This window comes from Sinocyclocheilus grahami, unplaced genomic scaffold, assembly GCF_001515645.1.
Source record: "Sinocyclocheilus grahami isolate Dianchi unplaced genomic scaffold, SAMN03320097.WGS_v1.1 scaffold160.1, whole genome shotgun sequence".
Lineage (NCBI taxonomy): Eukaryota > Metazoa > Chordata > Actinopteri > Cypriniformes > Cyprinidae > Sinocyclocheilus > Sinocyclocheilus grahami.
Genome location: NW_015505339.1, coordinates 252,858 through 260,649, shown reverse-complemented (window position 1 = coordinate 260,649; position 7,792 = coordinate 252,858). Strand labels below are relative to the sequence as shown.

Genomic DNA, 7,792 nt, shown 5'->3' with positions numbered 1-7,792 from the left:
ATGACTAGAAAAAAAAGAATTATGTCAATATATATATATATATATATATATATATATATATATATATATATATACTGTATGTAAAGACTGATCTGTAGTTATCAGACAAGTTTGTTTGAAGTTCTTGCTGCTAAAGTTGGCACAAACAGACTTTAAGTTTAACGGGGCAATTTGTATTTATTTTTTTCTCATGGGTGATAGTTTTGGTGTCGGAACACAACATATGTAAAACAAAACTCCCTGTTGAAGAATTGCAATACACATATTGACATTGGCATATTTGTGCATCAACAGCTGAATGTGTTTTATAATCAATAGAGAACACACCTATATATTTAATGTTAATATTTACTAAATGCATTACTAGAAAAAAATTGCAGTGCATCATTTTGCAGTAAAGTTGAACTGTTTGGTTAAGATAATTCTGTGTTTGGATGGCTGTGCTAATTGTTTTGAGAACAAGTACATTGCATTGGAGAAAAGTGTCAAATCGACTGAGAAAAACTGTATCTCCGGCACGTGGAGAAACAATGTATCACCAGAGCAGAAAAAGCAGCAGCGATCTGTCAAGACAGCGTGAGATAAGATGCGAAAGCCTCCACTGATCCGGATCTTGACCACAGTGTTATCCACCCAACCCCTCAATGGCCAGAGCCAGACTCAAGACTCATGTTGAACCCACACCTACACATACACAGCACATGAATGTTAACCTGTGTTATCTCTCAATTCTGCCCCACGTCCTAATATAACCTACACAGCGGAGCCAAGCAGCTCGGGGGTATCAGGGCAGGGTGAAGCGGTTGGCCATGTGTGTAAATATTGTAAGGTTAAAAAGAGCCAGACACAGTGGGTGTGTGATGGGAAGTGGAATGAAACCAAGCTGACATCATTAAACTGTCACTGGACATGGATGAGCTCCCGCCTCCCGCTGTCCCGCTCCATCCATCCGGATGGGTGGAGTGAAGGTTGAAGCGAGGGAAGGATGCCAGTTGTGAAGGAATGAGAAGCAGAACAAATCAGGCTTTTGGTAGCCGACTGCCAAACGTAATGTGGCAGTCCTAGACTCTGAGTTTAAATCCACTGGACTGCATTACTCTGGCAGAGCTAATCACATTATACCTGTAATTGGTTTTGCAATGTGTCTGACACACTTAGAGCTCGGCACACAAGATAGCAGCAGAAAGAAGCCCAGGCTGTTTATACGCTCAAGCAGACTTCTGTGTCGCTGTGCAGACATGTTCATACTCACTCCTGTAATCTCTCCAATATCTCACATCATTTGACATTTGGCCGCTTTTTTGCAACGCAACAAGAAACTCTTTTCTGACTGAAGAGATGTAATACTATCTGAACAGAAAAAAAAAGATGTTGCTTAGTGGGTGGTGCACTAGTCTTGCATAAACAGACCTTTGACTAACCAATAGAAAGGCCCATTTATTCAGGTCAAGACCCATTAAGAAGAAGAGATTGTTTGATGGACATTTGAAATATCCAGTGAAAAGCTGAGATGCCGTTTAGTGGTGGGTTTACAGATTATAGACCATCATTCATTCATGCATGCATTTCGTTTGTTCATAAGTAAGTAAGTAAACAAATAAATAAATAGTATTTGTAAATAAAATACATAATTAAAGTGATATTATTAAAGTATAATTAAATTGGATGAATGAATGAATGAATGAATGAATTGTATTTGTAAATAAAATAAAATAAAATAAAATGTATAGACAAGGTGATCATAACTTACTGAACCTTCCATGTCATAATAATAATCAGAAACTATTTCACAGCCATAGCTTAGTCCTTCCTGGAAATCTAAAGAACTGCAAACCTAGGAGTTTGTAAGGATTCAGTTTTAGTGCAATTACAACACCACCACCAACAACAACAATACTACTACTACTACTACTACTACTACTACTAATAATAATAATAATAACAATAATGTAAAACACACACACACACAAACTTATTTAGATAAACTATATATTAAGATAACCTATATTATATATGAATAGTTTTTTATGTATATATTAAATAATACAATTTTTATTAGATATATTTAAGTGTTTATTTTATCATACTATTCTGTGCTTGCTTATAAAATAAAATAAACTACACTCTACATAATATGAAGCATAATGTTACAAACTCTTTCAGGGCTGCATTTCCCAAAAGCTTCGTAAGCCTAAGAAGTTCGTAAAAACGATCGTATGACTAATCTTAATATTACGGTATGTTTGTGTCGCTGTGCAGACATGTTCATACTCACTCCTGTAATCTCTCCAATATCTCACATCATTTGACATTTGGCCGCTTTTTTGCAACGCAACAAGAAACTCTTTTCTGACTGAAGAGATGTAATACTATCTGAACAGAAAAAAAAAGATGTTGCTTAGTGGGTGGTGCACTAGTCTTGCATAAACAGACCTTTGACTAACCAATAGAAAGGCCCATTTATTCAGGTCAAGACCCATTAAGAAGAAGAGATTGTTTGATGGACATTTGAAATATCCAGTGAAAAGCTGAGATGCCGTTTAGTGGTGGGTTTACAGATTATAGACCATCATTCATTCATGCATGCATTTCGTTTGTTCATAAGTAAGTAAGTAAACAAATAAATAAATAGTATTTGTAAATAAAATATATAATTAAAGTGATATGATTAAAGTATAATTAAATTAGATGAATGAATGAATTGTATTTATAAATAAAATAGAATAAAATAAAATGTATAGACAAGGTGATCATAACTTACTGAACCTTCCATGTCATAATAATAATCAGAAACTATTTCACAGCCATAGCTTAGTCCTTCCTGGAAATCTAAAGAACTGCAAACCTAGGAGTTTGTAAGGATTCAGTTTTAGTGCAATTACAACACCACCACCAACAACAACAATACTACTACTACTACTACTACTACTACTACTAATAATAATAATAATAACAATAATGTAAAACACACACACACACAAACTTATTTAGATAAACTATATATTAAGATAACCTATATTATATATGAATAGTTTTTTATGTATATATTAAATAATACAATTTTTATTAGATATATTTAAGTGTTTATTTTATCATACTATTCTGTGCTTGCTTATAAAATAAAATAAACTACACTCTACATAATATGAAGCATAATGTTACAAACTCTTTCAGGGCTGCATTTCCCAAAAGCTTCGTAAGCCTAAGAAGTTCGTAAAAACGATCGTATGACTAATCTTAATATTACGGTATGTTTATCAAAAGCATCGTAACTTAAGTAGCACTTGAAAATCATCGTAGATCTACGAGTGCTCTGGAGTAATCGCAAAGCCCTCAGTGCAAGACAGATTCATGCGGTCACCTGCAGGACAATCGGCAGATTGCACCTTTAACTTTATTCAAGTGCAATATGATTATAATATAAGGATATGGTTGTACTTTATTGTACACTTTATTACTCGTTTTTGTTGTTGTTGTTGTTTTTTTTATTAATTTATAAATTAAATAATTAAAAAGGGCAGAAAAATAGAAATACACATACACAGTAAAATTGACAGTGTTAATTAAGCAGTGTTACGCTCCATTTACTCTTAAGGAGTTAACTTAACAACAAATAGTGAAAAATGCCCCCTAGTGTTGGTGAAAATGATCAGAGTTGAATTCTGCATTGTTAAATTTACTCCGTTAAGCTCCGCCCCTCCAGCCATCCCCGAAGACCAGAGCAAAAGTTCTCTTCGCCATTTTCTTTTGTCTTGCGCCAAAAGGTAAGTTCTTTTAATTTATTAAAATATAAGTTGAATATTTGATGTTAATAACTGTGCTACTATTAATGCATAAGTTGTAATTTTTTGAACTTTGTGTAATTTGATTGTTTTAAACTCGGAATCGAATAGGCAAGTCAGTATGTTGGAGAAATTTGCTTTTTTCATCTCAATGTGGTAACTGTTAATGATAAAGTTTAAATGATGTCCGTAATCTTACTTCATTTGATTTTCAGCTGTATTTAGCTTTGGTATATCCGCTTAATTCGTTTTTTAAACGTTTAATAATGTAACGTCACAATGGGGTATAAGCGGACACATTTTTATAGAAATTATATGATGTTATGTAAACCGTTGGAATGTTATATAAACTCTATATTTGCTACTGTTCAGCTCACGAAAGATTAAATGTGTCCAACGGCATTAATTAGTCGAATTAATTAGACGAATTAGTCGAACGCCACCATTGCATCTTTATTGAAGCCACGTAAATGGCGCTGTGGGATTAGCGGTAACTTGGATCAACACTGTGCGAAGAAGAAGCCAATGGGGAAGGCGGAACATCTCATTTAAAAACAGCCGCGTCTTTGTTTTCCTTATTTTAACCTTATGCAGTGATTACGGTAGCACGAACAACTATTTTACGTTATTGCTGTTAGACATACACAGTTAGTTGGCCTGATCAGAGCGGTACATGTAAGTGCTGGTACAAGTAACGTAACGCATTTTAAAATATTGCCCGTTTATTAGGAGAGACTGTTATTGGCATGTCATAGCACAGAACTAACATATTTTTGTTCTCCTTTTAAGTAACAAGCTTCTCCTGTGCAGTCAAATCAGCCCCGTCTTCATCCTTTGACTCCAGTGACTAGTGACAGGATACACTCATTATTGAAGAAAGGTCCTCCAGTAAACGAATGGGTAACACTTTACAATAAGGTTCATTAGTTAACATTAGTTAACTATTTTAGTTAACATGAACTAAGCATGAACAATACTTCTGCAGCATTTATTAATCTTAGTTCATGTTCATTTCAACATTTATTAATGCATTATTAAAATCAAAAGTTGTGCTTGTTCACATTAGTTAATGCACTGTGATGTAACATGAACTAACAATGAACAACTGTATTTTCAATAACTAACATTAACAATGATTAATAAATACTGTAATAAATGTATTGTTCATTGTTTGTTCATGTTAGTTAATACATTAACTAACATTAACTAATGGAACCTTATTGTAAAGTGTTACCAACGAATGAGACCAGATGATGGAGCTAAAAGGTGGGCAATACGTTTTTATTACTTATGCATTTGGGGGACTACGGAAGTTCTAAGCGGCCATGCATTATTTTTTTTCCCTTCTTGTTTTCTCGTTATAACGACTTATTTTCTCGTTGTATCGACATAACGATAGTGGTTTTCTCGTTATAACGAGAAAATTAAGTCGTTATAACGAGAAAACAACTCTCGTTAAGTCGATATAACGAGAAAATTAAGTCGTTATAACGAGAAAACAACTCTCGTTAAGTCGATATAACGAGAAAATTAAGTCGTTATAACGAGAAAACAACTCTCGTTAAGTCGATATAACGAGAAAATTAAGTCGTTATAACGAGAAAACAACTCTCGTTAAGTCGATATAACGAGAAAATTAAGTCGTTATAACGAGAAAACAACTCTCGTTAAGTCGATATAACGAGAAAATTAAGTCGTTATAACGAGAAAACAACTCTCGTTAAGTCGATATAACGAGAAAATTAAGTCGTTATAACGAGAAAACAACTCTCGTTAAGTCGATATAACGAGAAAATTAAGTCGTTATAACGAGAAAACAACTCTCGTTAAGTCGATATAACGAGAAAATTAAGTCGTTATAACGAGAAAACAACTCTCGTTAAGTCGATATAACGAGAAAATTAAGTCGTTATAACGAGAAAACAACTCTCGTTAAGTCGATATAACGAGAAAATTAAGTCGTTATAACGAGAAAACAACTCTCGTTAAGTCGATATAACGAGAAAATTAAGTCGTTATAACGAGAAAACAACTCTCGTTAAGTCGATATAACGAGAAAATTAAGTCGTTATAACGAGAAAACAACTCTCGTTAAGTCGATATAACGAGAAAATTAAGTCGTTATAACGAGAAAACAACTCTCGTTAAGTCGATATAACGAGAAAATTAAGTCGTTATAACGAGAAAACAACTCTCATTATGTCGATATAACGAGAAAATAAGTCTTATAACGAGAAAACAAGAAGGGGAAAAAAATAATGCATTAGAACTTCCGTAGGGGATTGCTGAAACGCATAAATCTACTTACTAAAAGATTTTAGAATAGTTCTGCATCCTGAAGGCGCTCCGCCTGTGTTTGCGGTGTTGCTTTGATCATTTAAACATGCTAATTACACAAACAAAATGTTTAGCGTACTGTCTCTGGAAATATCAACCGTGATTGATCAGCCTTTATTTTTGTATTGTAGACGTTATTACTAGGCGAAGCAAAATTTGCTGAAATATCCACGACCTAGGCTACAGTAAGAGCGCATGGTGTATCTGTCCATCAGATTGAGTTTGTTACTATAACAACAGTAGATCAAACAATCATTGTAAATAATAAAAAAAAACTTTGTCGAGATAACGAGAAAATTAAGTCGTTATAACGAGAAAACCACTATCGTTATGTCGATACAACGAGAAAATAAGTCGTTATAACGAGAAAACAACTCTCGTAAATGTCGATATAATGAGAAAATAAGTCGTTATAACGAGAAAACCACTATCGTTATGTCGATACAACGAGAAAATAAGTCGTTATAACGAGAAAACCACTATCGTTATGTCGATACAACGAGAAAATAAGTCGTTATAACGAGAAAACAACTCTCATTATGTTGATATAACGAGAAAATAAGTCTTATAACGAGAAAACAAGAAGGGGAAAAAAATAATGCATTAGAACTTCCGTAGGGGATTGCTGAAACGCATAAATCTACTTACAAATACAACATTAATTTGATCTTTATAAGGTTAAAGTTTACAAGAATATGTAAAATTAAGTATTGTTTGAAGTAGTATTTTTATTGTTTATATACCATATTTATGTTTTTGCTTTGATACTTCTTTATTTTTTTTTATTATTAAGCTGGTCTGATTGATTCTCAATGAAAAACTCAATATCCTGACAGATGACATTAAAGAAAATAATAGGTAATTTTTCATATAAATAACTATATATGATAACTGTGTGTGTGTGTGTATATATATATATATATATATATATATTTCAAAAAAATATTTATTTTTGCAGTACATCACCAACAAGGAAGGTGAACGAAAACTATGCCAGAGGAATTGTGCCTTTGTTCCCATACCTCAGTGTCCCCTTCTTCAAAAATGGCTATGTAAGTATCGCACTGTTTTTGTTTTAGTTTTAATGCATTGTTGACCACTTTTAAATGTTTTGATCACATGCCCATAATATCGGTGGTATATTTTTCTCTTGGATTTTAAAACACTTTTTCTTCTCTTTTTTCTGTATTTTTGTCTTTCTAAGGTGCATTACTATGATGTTGGTAAGAGTGCCAACGGATACTTGCTATGGAGAATCAAAACTATACAGAGAGGCATTTCTAACGAGGAATATAATTTGAAGGTACAAAATGAAAAGAGAAATGTCATTGTGCCACTTTTCACAGCAGTTTTGTAGCTACTGAGTTGCATTAACTGTGACTAAGGATTAAGTTCATATAGCATTCTTTAAGCAGTGTTGATGATCTTAAAATGTTTGTTGTTTGTGTCTTGTCAAGGCCAGAAGAGACCAGGAAAGGCGTCTACGTCTCAAGTAGAGATATCTTCTAGAAGGTTTGTTTTTATTTATAATTTTTTTTGTAGTTTTTTTTATTTTATTTAACATATCAGTGATAGTCCTCTGCGATTTTCTTGTTTTTTTTTTCCAGAGTGGAACAAGCATTGAGGAGCATCTTCAAGGCATTGCTGGAAGTGCTCAGCCCTGTCACCCGGCT

At 33.4% G+C, this 7,792-nt stretch overlaps 1 long non-coding RNA gene across 1 annotated transcript; it reads left to right on the top strand.

Annotated features, from left to right (window-relative positions):
* Nucleotides 1–5,017: 5,017 nt before the first annotated feature.
* On the top strand, nucleotides 5,018–7,535 carry LOC107592844 (uncharacterized). The gene is made up of 3 exons (XR_001610033.1): nucleotides 5,018–5,048; nucleotides 7,078–7,171; nucleotides 7,324–7,535. It is a non-coding gene; the product is annotated as an uncharacterized lncRNA (long non-coding RNA).
* Nucleotides 7,536–7,792: the final 257 nt, after the last annotated feature.